At 40.0% G+C, this 15,266-nt stretch overlaps 1 protein-coding gene across 5 annotated transcripts in view; it reads right to left on the bottom strand.

Annotated features, from left to right (window-relative positions):
• Positions 1-15,266, bottom strand: part of helz (helicase with zinc finger) — a 302,830-nt gene that overhangs the window by 92,723 nt on the left and 194,841 nt on the right. The gene's annotated exons all lie outside the window — the stretch shown is intronic.

The raw sequence follows: 15,266 nt of genomic DNA, 5'->3' as shown, positions 1-15,266 counted from the left end.
GTGCCTGGGAGGCAGAGTGAAATAATCAGTTAGAAGATATAATGTTGCTAAAATACAGAAAGCTCAGAAGTGTCATTAACAACATGAACGTTCAAGTCAGTAGCATGACAGAACATTCACCAATGGAACGTTAATGATGAAACTGAAATTTTTGGAAAGAGTAGTATATCTGATATGATTCCAGAGTCTGGATCCCCTATTCTTCTTGGTAGAAATACTAGAGATTCAGAGTTCACTATCTAAAGAACATTAGTAACTCAACAATCTTTGATAGCAGCTCCAAGCCTCATCGAGAAATTAACTATTTCAGATGTCACCGTCACAATGGCCATTGTGGTTGATGGAATCTAACCAAAGGCATATTCAGCAGAGGGTGCTGGTGCCAGCTCCTTCAAAGAGCTACTGCTTAACAAGCACATCCTTACGACTTCCGTTTCTGTGTGGACAAAAGCAACTTAGCAAGTTTCATCACAAACAAGAGGAAATCTGCAGATGCTGGAAATGCAAGTAAGCGACAACACTCCTGTCCTGCTGAAGGGTCTCAAACTGCAAACGTTGACTGTACTCTTTTCCATAGATGCTGCCTGGCCTGCTGAGTTCCTCCAGCATTTTGTGGGTGTTGTTTGCAAGTTTCATCCATGTTTTGTGATGAAATGTTAAGATCTATACAGAGATCAGTGTTTGGCAGCTCACTTGGAAGAGGATGATAAAAACAAAACAAAGAGGAAAATAGTTCATAAATTTGTATAAAACATTGCATCGTGACTTCTGTCTAATCCAGACGAAGTACCAGTTTCACTGACTCACTGGTACAAGCTCAAACTCTGCAGAATCAAGTGTCATTTTCAGTTGCATTTACCTTTATGTTAGCAGCAGTTCAGTGACACAGTGACCTGCTGCTTCCAAGACAGCACTTCTCAAACAGGTTCAAGGCTTAAGACTCCAAACATAATTCATGTTAACTTCACAGATGGAGATACAGGCTTGCAGATGAGACAGAAACTAAGGCACCATCTGACCTCCCAGGCACACTGAAGACTGCCATGGAATTTTCACAAGGAGAAAGACTCTCAGCTTCTCAATCATCAAAGCTAAAAAACTTGTCAATCTATCTTATTTATTTAATTAATCATGTTGTGTGCATTTCTCTGCATTACACATTGATCATAATTTAGAAATATGTCACTGCCTATAAAGTGCTTTTGGATGTCCCAAATTAGTGAAGGGCACACATTAAATCCATGCTCACTAGAAAACCGAAAGAACTACAAAATGTCAGCCTTTACAAGAAATCAAGTTATAAATGTTGTAGGAGATTGTTTCCTAAACAATAATCCTGATCAGAGATCCTTAAAATGCCTAGCTTCTGTGTGTTAGATTTTCCGCTTGGTAACTATAAGTAGGTAGAATTCTAGCCAACTATATCAGCTCATTTGAAGTAGCTGCTCATTCATTTTTTCCATACTAGAGCTTTAGGTCTCACATCACCAGGTTCAGGAACAATCATTACACCACAACTGTCAGGCTCCTGAATCACAGGAGATAACTTCACTCATCACAATTCTAAACCAATTCTACTACCTAAGGACTCACTTTCAAGGCCTCTTTAAAACTCATGTTCTCAGCATTATTTTTTATTTGCACAGTTTGTCTTCTTTTGCACATTGCTTGTTAGTCCGTCTGCTAATGTAGTTTTCTTTTGTTCATTCTATTGTACTTATCTTTTCCTGTAAATATCTGCTTGGAAATGTAGTTCAAGGTAGTATACAGTAACATATATGTATAGTACTTGGATACATTTGTTTTGAACTGTTTATATATTGTGCTTTACAAAGGTTATCTGCTGGAGCATTAATGTAAATCTTCTCAATAATGATTCAGGCTTAACTAACACAGCTGTACAAGATCTAGGTCCTGCACATTTCATTGAACAGCTGAATTTCAAACTGGATTAAATGTGTTAAGTCATTTCTTTCAACTTAAGTAAATTCTGCTTATAGGAATCAGTGAGACAGATCCAATAAAGAATTCAACCATGAATGCATTCCAAGAAGAAATACTTAGAGATGGGGTTGTGTGAAGGCAGGAGCAGAGGAAGCAACATATCACAAAAAAAGCATAATGATGTAGCGGTGTGCTACACGCAGCGCTGAAATAACGACACAGAGTCGATAAACTGCAGCCAAAGAATAAATTTATTTCAACTCCACAGTCTTGCTTTAAAGCCTGTCTCTCCCACCAGATACCTTGAGAGGCCCTACTGAAACCCCCTCAGGCTTTCTTCCTTTGTCCCTGCACTCTGGCTAATTGTCAGCCGGTTCGAGTGTGCTAGTAATTGGGTCGCCACAATGACAAATTAGGATATTTTAACACCACAACTTCATTATTCTGGCGGGGTCAGTCGAGATGGAAGGGTATGGGAGTGCAACAAAATGGATGTCATTCTTAATGGTAAATTAAGATATTAGATACAATGTAGTGAGCTTCTTGGTGTGCAAGCTGCAAGCTACTGATAACAAAAGCCCATATAAACTACTGACAAGCCTTCAGCTGGTAGAGAAAGGTCATCTCCATACTAAATATGCTACGTATGAAATAATTCTGAAAACAAAAGACAGAATAGGAAGGGAATATGAAATAGAAGCAGCCGTAGGCTATTTGGAAGCTGGTGATTCCTCCACTATTCAATATGAACATTTTTCACATCAGCAATGCTTTCTTGCACTATATCCTTTGATTCCCTTAATACTTGAGAATTTTATTGATCTTTGCCTTGAATATTCAGTGGCTGATCATCCAGTCCTCATGAGTAGAGAATTCCCCACACAAAGCTGTCCCTTGATCTTTATTGTGAAGACACACTGCTGGAAGAATTCAGTGGGTTAAGCAGAGGGATTTGTGACAATTTGGGGGGTCAAGTCCCTGCATCAGCTTCCGATGACAGGTCTCGACTAAGAATGTCAACCATCCATCCCTCTTGCTTCTGTAGGTGTTCCTTGACTGGCTGAAATCTTCCAACAGGACTTTTTATTTTGCTCCAGATTAAAGCTGCATTTACCTGCATCTGCATAGTATTTATTGGTGTTCAACACAGTTCAGGTTAGACTCTGTGTTAGATAGATAGATAGATACTTTATTCATCCCCATGGGGAAATTCAACTTTTTTCCAATGTCCCATACACTTGTTGTAGCAAAACTAATTACATACAATACTTAACTCAGTAAAAAATATGATATGCATCTAAATCACTATCTCAAAAAGCATTAATAATAGCTTTTAAAAAGTTCTTAAGTCCTAGCGGTTGAATTGTAAAGCCTAATGGCATTGGGGAGTATTGACCTCTTCATCCTGTCTGAGGAGCATTGCATCGATAGTAACCTGTCGCTGAAACTGCTTCTCTGTCTCTGGATGGTGCTATGTAGAGGATGTTCAGAGTTTTCCATAATTGACCGTAGCCTACTCAGCGCCCTTCGCTCAGCTACCGATGTTAAACTCTCCAGTACTTTGCCCACGACAGAGCCCGCCTTCCTTACCAGCTTGTTAAGACGTGAGGCGTCCCTCTTCTTAATGCTTCCTCCCCAACACGCCACTACAAAGAAGAGGGCGCTCTCCACAACTGACTTATAGAACATCTTCAGCATCTCACTACAGACATTGAATGACGCCAACCTTCTAAGGAAGTACAGTCGACTCTGTGCCTTCCTGCACAAGGCATCTGTGTTGGCAGTCCAGTCTAGCTTCTCGTCTAACTGTACTCCCAGATACTTGTAGGTCTTAACCTGCTCCACACATTCTCCATTAATGATCACTGGCTCCATATGAGGCCTAGATGTCCTAAAGTCCACCACCATCTCCTTGGTCTTGGTGATATTGAGACGCAGGTAGTTTGAGTTGCACCATATCACAAAGTCCTGTATCAGTTTCCTATACTCCTCCTCCTGTCCATTCCTGACACACCCCACTATGGCCGTGTCATCAGCGAACTTCTGCACATGGCAGGACTCCGAGTTATATTGGAAGTCTGATGTGTACAGGGTGAACAGGACCGAGCTCCTGTGAGCAAATTTTATTTCAATTATCAGATATTATTTAGTATATTCCATACAAGTCATTTGTAGACATTTCCTCTGAATAGCAATACCTATCAACCTCTCACTACTTAAAAAACATTCCACACGTAAAACTTTTCTATTGAAGTAGATGAACTCATATTTTTCCACATTTTTTCCCGCTACATTCTTGCCCAATAACCTATTTATATCCCCTCCCCACAGTCCCTCTTCATTGTCCATAGCACCGAGCAGGCTTAGTTCGTGATGAAATTTCAAGCATAAAGGAGAAATAAATTGATGAAGACATCTTCACCTCATTGCTGATGAGTAAATCAAGAAAACCCACTCAACACTCTCAGCTTGGCAGAGTCACAACGGAGCATCACATTTCTTATTCAATAACCAAGTGATTGTATGCATATGGAAGAGGCTGCATTTTGAAATTGTTTTGAAAATGGGGAGAAGGGGGAGCATCAATTTAGACCTGCATAATTTTAACAATATGGAAACCATTTCCTTAATGTTTTGAGAGTAAATGCAATAACTGGGAGCAGACTGAAGTTGCAACATTTCAAGATCAATTGCCAGTTTATTTTGCAGTGATCTGTTGCAACTCCAAATTGCCTGTGTGCCTCAGCGGGAAAGGAAAGAAAGTGCAGGAGATATAGCCTGAATTGGCAGTTATGAAGTCTGGCCTTTTTCTGTTACTAGAAAAGCATTTTACAAATAGGATAGCTAGTTTTAATAGCTGTTGTTGCATTACTTCTCACACTATGTCAGTACAATATATATTTTTTAGGTAAATACCATCAAAATACCTACTCCCTGAATCTTCATAAACACTGTAAGGTAAAAACGACATGCCTTCATTCTCTTTGCTTTCCTTGCAAAAGTCTACAACATCGTTCTGCACATTTAACTTCAAACCCATGTATTCAAACCAGTTTGATATTGAACCAAGGGAGACATTAGAAACCCAACACTTGTTCAGATGTAGATTTTAAAGAAAGCCGTAGGAGAGGGGCACAGAAAGGTTTGGTGAGAGAATTCCGGGGCTCAGGTAGCTGAAACACAGCTCTCAACATGGCGTGTTTACTGAAGAGGAACAATGTAATGAAACTGGCAAAAGTAATGAACTCTATGAATAACCGTAACAACCACAATTGGCACCAAACCATTGACAAATAACGTGTAGGCATTCAATGTACTAGAGGCTGGTGAAATTGACCATTCATATTCATTATACCCAACAAACTATGTTATCAGAGCTGGAACCTATGTATCATTTATCATAAATTAGGGGTGGTAGATAACAGGCTAAAGATGAAATATTTAAAGGGAACCTGAGGGGCAACTACTTCACTCAGAGAGTGATACGAGTGTGGAATGAGCTGCCAGCTGAAGTGGTGGGTTCAGGTTTGATTGCAACATTTAAGAGAAGTATGATTAAGTACATGGATGGGAAGGGTACAGAAGGCTCAGATTCAGGTGTGGGTTGATGGAACTAGGCAGAATAACAATTTGGCATGGACTGGATGGGCTGAAGGGCCTATTTCTCCCCTGTAGTGCTCTCTGACAACTGGACAGCACTGATTAGAAAGTCTATTACAACCACTTTCAGCTTTTATTCTTCCAAAATGGTTACAATGAAAAATGCTAACCCCTGCATTTCTTCCCTCCACCATCCTCACCTCCTTGGCCCCATCATTACCACCAAAACAATATTCTTAGTTGACAACAGGATTTCAATTTCTCTATCTAACTAGGGAAGCTATTTCCACTGGTGTTCATTCTTTCTGAAAAGCCTCCTATTTTGTCCAAAATTACATATATTTTAAAATTAAATGCATATTCTCTTGATCTTTAATTTGAAAGACGTTTTCAGTTTTTACCTTTTGTATAGAATTATGTTGGATTATCTTTGTTCCTACAAATAAAATTCACACTGGTCAGATTTTTCTTTTCAACTCAAATCTCCAGAATAAAAGCCAAGTCTTGTACAGGTTCCAGTGTTAAATGTTTCTCTATTGCGTGAACCAATCTAAGCACTTATTGATTGCAAGCATTGTAATTCCTGAATTCATTAATGATACATTTCTCTTTCATATTTTATAGTACCAGTTATATTCACCAACAATCTATATTGCTGGCATATCTTCCAAATCATCTTGCACGTTCGAAGCCTAATTAAACCAAAACACATAACTGCTTTCTATAAGGTGAAATGTAACATAATGAATGAATGTGGTGCTTCAATTCCCAATGAGCTCTACACATTTTATGCAAACTTTGAAACGGAGAATTAAACTACACCTATGCAAATCCACATGCATCTGGGAACCCTGTGATCCCTGTTTTGGAGGCAGACTTCAGAACATACTTCAAAGAAGGTGAATCTTTACAAGTTGTCAGGAGTCCAAGGGTGCACCTGGCAGGATACTGAAAACCTGTGCCAATCAACTGGCTGGAATATACTTCCCTCTGCAACTGGATCCTTGACTTGTTCATCAGGAGATGATGGTCAGTATGGATCAATAATAACATCTCCTCCTCATCCTCACTGAATACAGGTGCACCTCAAGGATTGCATCTTAGCCCACCACTCTACTCTTTCCACTTTCATGACAGTGGGGCTAGGCACAGCGCAACTGCCATCTATGAATTCACTGACCACACCACTGCTGTTGGCAAAGTCTCAGAAGGCAACAATGAGATGTACAGTGAGATAGATCGGCTGGTTAAGTAGTGTCACAACAACAACCTTGTACTCAGTGTCAGCAAGACCAAGGAATTGAATGTGGACTTTGAGGAAGGGGAAGTTTGGAGAACACAAACCAGTCCTCTTCAAGGAGTCAGCAGTGGAAAGGGACAAGAGCTTCAAGTTTCTGGGCATCAACATCTCACAAGATCTTTCCTGGGCCTAGCATCTTAATGGAATCATGAAGAAGGCATATATGCAGCAATACATTTTATTAAGTGTTTGAGATCTCAAATACATTTCGAGAGATGTGTTGTGGATAGCATCACTGCCTGGTATGCCAGGAATGGAAAATACTGCAGAGAGGGTAGACTCAGCCAGTTCAATCACGAGCATAAGTCTCCACACCATTAAGGACATCTTCAAAAGGCAGGGCATCAGGAAGGTGACATTCATTATTAAGGCCCCTTCCCATCTGGAACATGTCCTCTTCTCACTATTACTATCAGGGAGAAGGTACAGGTGCTTGAAGTTGTACACTCAATGCTTTAGGAACAGCTTCTTTCCCTCCAACATCAGGCTAACGATCCATAAACTCTTGAACACGACCTCACTATTACTTTTTGGACTACACATTTATTTTGCTTTTTTTATATTTTAATTTATCGCAATTTATGTCTTGCCAACACAAAACGAGAAATTTCACCACTTATGGCTCTGGTAGTAACCCTGATTCTGATGCCTATAATCCACCCTTCTTTTGTCACTTCCCATTTTCCCATAAAAGGGCATTTCCTCCCAAAAATATGGAATGCTGTCCTTCAAATGGTCACAAAGAATTCAGATACTCCATGACTCCATGTACTAAAGCATACAAGAAAATGCCTGCCCCCAATTCAACAAAACGAAGACCATAATCTCAATGTCCATCAATTTCAGTCATAAACAATAAAAATTTAAATATTTATCCCTCTCAGAGGCAAAATGACAGCCTTTTTGCTGACAAAACAATGGTTGAATGAATAAGCTGATTAATTTAGCATTGAGCACATTTACAAAGGGCGCTGCCACAAGAGAACAGCATCTACCATCTAGGGCCCCCATCATCCAGGCCATGTTCTCTCCTCACTACTACCATTGGACAGGAGGTGGAGGAGCCTTAGATCCCACACCACCAGGTTCAAGAACAGTTATTAACCTTCAACCATCAGGCTCCTAAACCAGCATGGATAACTTCACTCACCTCAACTATGAACTGACTCCACAACCTTTGGACTCACTTTTAAGGGCTCTACAACTCATGTTCTCAGGATTATTTATTTGTTTTTTTTATTATTTGTAGGACTTGTCTTCGTTTGGACATAGGTTGTCTGTCAAATCTTTGTTGTTTATAGTATTTTAATAAATTCTATTGCATTTAATAGTAATAGGGGACTCGATAGTCAGGGGTTCAGACAGGTTCAGACAGGCGGTTCTGTGGAGGTGATCGGGAGTCCCGGATGGTTGTTTGCCTCCCTGGTGCCAGGGTCCGGGACGTTTCTGATCGCGTCCAAGATATCCTGAAGTGGGAGGGTGAGGAGCCAGAGGTCGTGGTACATGTAGGTACCAATGACATAGGTAGGAAAGGGGAAGAGGTCCTGAAACGAGAGTATAGGGAGTTAGGAAGGCAGTTAAGAAGAAGGACCGCAAAGGTAGTAATCTCGGGATTACTGCCTGTACCACGCGACAGTGAGAGTAGGAATGGAATTAGGTGGAGGATGAATGCGTGGTTGAGGGATTGGAGCAGGGGGCAGGGATTCAAGTTTCTGGATCATTGGGACCTCTTCTGGGGCAGGCGTGACCTGTTCAAGAAGGACGGGTTACACTTGAATCCTGGGGGGACCAATATCCTAGCGGGGAGGTTTGCTAGGGCTACGGGGCAGACTTTAAACTAGTAAAATGGGGGGGCGGAAATCAATTTGAGGAAACTATGGGAGAGGAGGATAGTTCACCAGTAGAGCAAGTAAGTAGACCGTGTGTGAGGGAGGACAGGCAGGTGATGGAGGAGGGATGCGCTCAGCCCGAAGTTGTAGGGGAGAAGAAAGAAAAGGATAATAAATTTGAATGCATTGCTAGGGATGAAAAGAGAGGAGGAGGTGGAGAGTATCTTAAATGTATCTATTTTAATGCTAGGAGCATTGTAAGAAAGGTGGATGAGCTTAAAGTGTGGATTGATACATGGAATTATGATGTTGTAGCTATTAGTGAAACATGGTTGCAGGAAGGGTGTGATTGGCAACTAAATATTCCTGGATTTAGTTGCTTCAGGTGTGATAGAGTAGGAGGGGCCAGAGGAGGAGGTGTTGCATTGCTTGTCCGAGAAAATCTTATGGCGGTGCTTTGGAAGGATAGATTACAGAGCTCCTCTAGGGAGGCTATTTGGGTGGAATTGAGGAATGGGAAAGGTGTAGTAACACTGATAGGAGTGTATTATAGGCCACCTAATGGGGAGCGTGAGTTGGAAGAGCAAATGTGTAAGGAGATAGCAGATATTTGTAGTAAACACAAGGTGGTGATTGTGGGAGATTTTAATTTTCCACACATAGATTGGGAAGCTCATTCTGTAAAAGGGCTGGATGGTTTAGAGTTTGTGAAATGTGTGCAGGATAGCTTTTTGCAACAATACATAGAAGTACCGACTAGAGATGGGGCAGTGTTGGATCTCCTGTTAGGGAATGCGATAGGTCAGCTGACAGATGTATGTGTTGGGGAGCACTTCGGGTCCAGTGATCACAATAGCATTAGCTTCAATATAATTATGGAGAAGGACAGGACTGGACCTAGAGTTGAGATTTTTGATTGGAGAAAGGCTAACTTTGAGGAGATGCGCAGGGATTTAGAGAGAGTGGAATGGGTCAAGTTGTTTTATGGGAAGGATGTAATAGAGAAATGGAGGTCATTTAAGGGTGAAATTATGAGGGTACAGAATCTTTATGTTCCTGTTCGGTTGAAAGGAAAGATTAAAGGTTTGAAAGCGCCATGGTTTTCAAGGGATATTAGAAACTTGGTTCGAAAAAAGAGGGATGTCTACAATAGATATAGGCAGCATGGAGTAAAGGAATTGCTCGAGGAATATAAAGAATGTAAAAGGAAACTTAAGAAAGAGATTAGAAAAGCTAAAAGAAGTTACGAGTTTGGTTTGGCAAATAAGGTGGAAGTAAATCCGAAAGGCTTCTACAGTTATATTAAAAGCAAGAGGATAGTGAGGGATAAAATTGGTCCCTTAGAGAATCAGGGTGGTCAGCTATGTGTGGAGCCGAGGGAGATGGGAGAGATTTTGAACGATTTCTTCTCTTCGGTATTCACTAAGGAGAAGGATATTGAATGGTGTAAGGTGTGGGAAACAAGTAAGGAAGTTATGGAACCTATGACAATTAAAGAGGTGGAAGTACTGGCGCTTTTAAGAAATTTAAAAGTGGATAAATCTCCGGGTCCTGACCGGATATTCCCCAGGACCTTGAGGGAAGTTTGTGTAGAGATAGCAGGAGCTCTGACGGAGATCTTTCAGATGTCATTAGAAACAGGGATTGTGCCGGAGGATTGGCGTATTGCTCATGTGGTTCCATTGTTTAAAAAGGGTTCTAGAAGTAAGCCTGGCAATTATAGACCTGTCAGTTTGACATCAGTGGTGGGTAAATTAATGGAAAGTATTCTTAGAGATAGTATTTATAATTATCTGGATAGACAGGATCTGATTAGGAGTAGCCAGCATGGATTTGTGCGTGGAAGGTCATGTTTGACAAACCTTATTGAATTTTTTGAAGTAGTTACGAGGAATGTTGACGAGGGTAAGGCAGTGGATGTAGTCTATATGGACTTCAGCAAGGCCTTTGACAAAGTTCCACATGGAAGGTTAGTTAAGAAGGTTCAGTCGTTAGGTATTAGTGCTGGAGTAATAAAATGGATTCAACAGTGGCTAGATGGGAGATGCCAGAGAGTAGTGGTGGATAATTGTTTATCGGGATGGAGGCCGGTGACTAGCGGGGTGCCTCAGGGATCTGTTTTGGGCCCAATGTTGTTTGTAATATACATAAATGATCTGGATGATGGGGTGGTAAATTGGATTAGTAAGTATGCTGATGATACTAAGGTAGGAGGTGTTGTGGATAATGAGGTGGGTTTTCAAAGCTTGCAGGGAGATTTATGCCGGTTAGAAGAATGGGCTGAACGTTGGCAGATGGAGTTTAATGCTGAGAAGTGTGAGGTTCTACATTTTGGCAGGAATAATCCAAATAGAACATACAGGGTAAATGGTAGGGCATTGAGGAATGCAGTGGAACAGAGAGATCTAGGAATAACAGTGCATAGTTCCCTGAAGGTGGAGTCTCATGTAGATAGGGTGGTGAAGAAGGCTTTTGGAACGCTGGCCTTTATAAATCAGAGCATTGAGTACAGAAGTTGGGATGTAATGTTAAAATTGTACAAGGCATTGGTAAGGCCAAATTTGGAATATTGTGTACAGTTCTGGTCACCGAATTATAGGAAAGATATCAATAAATTAGAGAGAGTGCAGAGACGATTTACTAGGATGTTACCAGGGTTTCAGCACTTAAGTTACAGAGAAAGGTTGAACAAGTTAGGTCTCTATTCATTGGAGCGTAGAAGGTTGAGGGGGGATTTGATCGAGGTATTTAAAATGTTGAGAGGGATAGATAGAGTTGACGTGAATAGGCTGTTTCCATTGAGAGTAGGGGAGATTCAAACGAGAGGACATGATTTGAGAGTTAGGGGGCAAAAGTTTAAGGGAAACACGAGGGGGTATTTCTTTACTCAGAGAGTGATAGCTGTGTGGAATGAGCTTCCTGTAGAAGTAGTAGAGGCCAGATCAGTTGTGTCATTTAAGGTAAAATTGGATAGGTATATGGATAGGAAAGGAGTGGAGGGTTATGGGCTGAGTGCGGGTAGGTGGGACTAGGTGAGATTAAGAGTTCGGCACGGACTAGGAGGGCCGCAATGGCCTGTTTCCGTGCTGTGATTGTTATATGGTTATATTTATTTCATGTAAATGACTACAGGAAGATAAATCTCAGGGTAGTATATGGTGACATATACATACTTCGAAAAGAAATTTACTTTGAACTTTGAATACAAGCCTATTTGTTCAGTCAACCAACACTCGAGAGTGTAGACCTATTTTGCCTCACCAACCAGAATTACAGGTACTGTACACATATGCAAATTTTTCAGTTTTAACTGAATTGTATTTGGAAAAGAGAACAGCTTCATTTCGACATGCTGAGAGGCATCTCTGGCGAGCAGCCAAAAGGAGACATTAATAACATGTAAAGATGCCCAGCACTTGGCAAATACAGAAAGATGTCGCAGAAACAAGTCTGGTTCCTCAGCTTTGCATTTCCAGTTATCAAGAATGAGAAACAAGAAATGCTATTTGTATTTTGACATCTGAAAGTAAGGACACCTTGTTAAAATTACATTAAGTGCAATCTTACCTTCATAAATACAAATAGATTTTACTACAGAAGTTATACAGTCTTTAGGGGTTAAAATACCAACACAGTGAAATCAATAGCTAGGCGTGAACATTCATTAACAATGATTTACTTAGCTGCCTCTCCTAATTTAGCATGGAACTATAACTAATGCACAAAAATTAAAAGGTTCTGTACAAACAAATCTGTTTCAAATATTTACAGCCATAACACAGTGTGGTATCATATGACTAAAAATTCACTACACTTACAACCTTCTCTAATAATTAAGGTAGGTCAAGTTGGCAAAGGAACTCAAGAAATATTAATGATCAAGCTGACACCTTTATGAGTCAAGAGACAGAAATATCAAGAATAGTGATCGTCAAAGCTTTGCCATCTAACTGTGAATCAAAAACTCAATGAACCATGCAAACAATTCGACAGTGGATTAATAAATCAGAACTCAAATTTAATCCTGAAAGTAACTCAGCTTGTTAGACAAAATCAAACTTTGGTTCCCAAAATGTTAACATTATGAAAACAATAACATTTTTTTCTAGCTACAGAAAATGTGAGATTTGAAAGGCACTGTTTAATGTTTAGGGGATTCTGCAAAAAACGAAGAAATGAAATCAAACAGGAGTAGGAACCAAATAATTTCCTCCACCCACAAAATAGCAGTGAAGTCAATCTTCAAAATATTAACAAGGAATGTGGAGTGCTAGGAAACATTCTATTTAATTACAACCATAGCATCGGGGGAGGCTGATTTTAGAGAGATTATGTGTGCCCTATGGAGAGGAAAAATGGAAAAAAGCAGCAATAAAAAATAATGAAGTGCACCCAAGTGCCTTGTGCCAAGAGTATATCAGACACTTATGGGGAACATTAGCTGTCCCTGCTTGGCTGCTTTCTCAGTGCATGCCACACAGTAAACTGCAGTAGGTAGACAGAACTAAAAACAGAGGCATTAATCATCCTCAGATTCAAAAGCAGCGAGCCAAAATACCAGAACAATCACTTTAGATTTTGAAGTATACAAAGCAACCTTAAACCTTCATGAAGAGAGTGATCACTTCACATCTGTCTGTACAGACTAAGTGGATAATGTGAGGGCTGCACAAAATCAGGAGATAGGGGAGAAAAGTCAAATAGAAAGATAAATTAAAAGAGATTAGTCAACCACTTAGTCCAGATGAAATGGATCGACAATAAAGCTAAAGTGGGAATAGGAGAGATATGGGTCACTACTTTGAGAGCAGCTAGGACGGTAGTCCAGGCAGGTGATACAGTAGTGTTGCAGTTAGCTCAATGCTTCAGAGTGCCAGTGATCAGGGTCCAAATCCCACAACCATTTGTAACGAGTCTGTACGTCCTGTGAGAGTTTCCACCAGAAGCTCCAGCTTCCTCCCCACATTCCAAAGTCATATGAGTTAAGTGTACTGGCTGTGTTGACACTGGAAGCATGGCAACATCTGCATGCTCCCCAGGACACTGTGATGCAGACAACACATTTCATTGTATGATTTGATATGGCAAATCACGCTAATCCTGAATACTCAAAGATACTGGAGCAGTGCTGGAGGAAGGAGAAATGATGAACGAGGAAACAACGGGTCAGTCAGCTCAACGACTATGGTGGTGAGGGAAATACAATTCTTTCAGGGACAGAATAAACAGGTAACACGGATTTGTTAAAAGTAAATTGTTTCTGACTAGTTTGACAGAACTGGATGAGCATACAAAAGGTTATAAAGAATGTGATGGTTATTGTTGATATGGATTTTCAGAAAGCTTTCAATTAAGTGATCCACAGAAGGCTAAAGAAAATGGAAGCCATTTGATTGAAAGTGGAATGGATTCAAAACTGGCTTAGAAATAGAGAGCTCAGGGTAGTGAAAACCAGATATCATATGAACTAGGTGGAGGCTTTTACTCAGAATCAGATTTACTGATATCTATCATGAAATTTGTTGTTTGTGGCAGCAGCAGAGAGCAAAACACAAAAAAACTATAAATTACAATAAGAAATATTTATTAAAAATTAAATTAAATAAGTAGTCCAAAAAGGGAGCAAAAAATAATGAAGTACTTTTCTTTGTTTGTTTCTTTGTCTGTTCAGAAAGCTGATGGCAGAAGGGAAGAAGCTGTTCCTATAACATAGAGAGTGTGTCTTTAGGCTCCTGTATCTCCTCCCTAAAGGTAGTAAGAAGAAATGAGCAGGTCCTGGATAATGAGTCCTTAATGATGGATAGATGCAACTGTAAATTTTAAATTTTGGGTCCACTACCTTTTTCTAGTGAAGAAGGCAGTATCATCGACTTTGGAAGTGATTGATAATGGAACAGGATAGTATATTATATATCAAATGTAGGAAGACAGATAAAATTATTGTGAGTGTATTGGTTACTTGAGATTATAATAAGATTATAGCATTTAAAATCATTGATTAGACACTGGCTAAACATTGAAGACATTGCTAAATGCTGCATATGAGGAATTATAGCTTATCACAGTAAGGGAAAGGGCAAGTAGAAATTCAACCAGGAGGCTCCTAGGGATGAAGCAATTGAGGCATATGTTGAAAAATATGTGACAGCAGGTTTTGAAGTAATAGAGGGTCAATAATTTGAGGTCACATATTCAAAATAATTGGAAGGTATTTATTTGGATCTCAGGCTCTGTATAGGTTTTAGAATCAAAGACAGGAAAATGAACAGAAACTGAAGGATGTTATGGACAAATGCCAATGACATGAGAGAAGCTGTTCTCTTGATAAGCTAGGACAGGCATGACTGAACAAAGTGTCTCGTTCTGTGCTTCAAGGAATCCATTATACAGATATCTGCTTTTCTTTTATGTAGAAGGCACAGAAGGGAAACAAACCATTCACCCTAACTGGTTTATATTCCAAACTTTCTCCAGTCACTGAAACCTACCTACAGAACTTATTCCTATCACTGTCATACATTTATCTAGCTTTCCCCTTCCATTCCCATCATCTCAATTAATTACCATTTGTAAATGACAGCAACGCACTGTAA

This window comes from Hemitrygon akajei, chromosome 22, assembly GCF_048418815.1.
Source record: "Hemitrygon akajei chromosome 22, sHemAka1.3, whole genome shotgun sequence".
Lineage (NCBI taxonomy): Eukaryota > Metazoa > Chordata > Chondrichthyes > Myliobatiformes > Dasyatidae > Hemitrygon > Hemitrygon akajei.
This window is presented reverse-complemented; position numbering and strand designations above follow the sequence as displayed.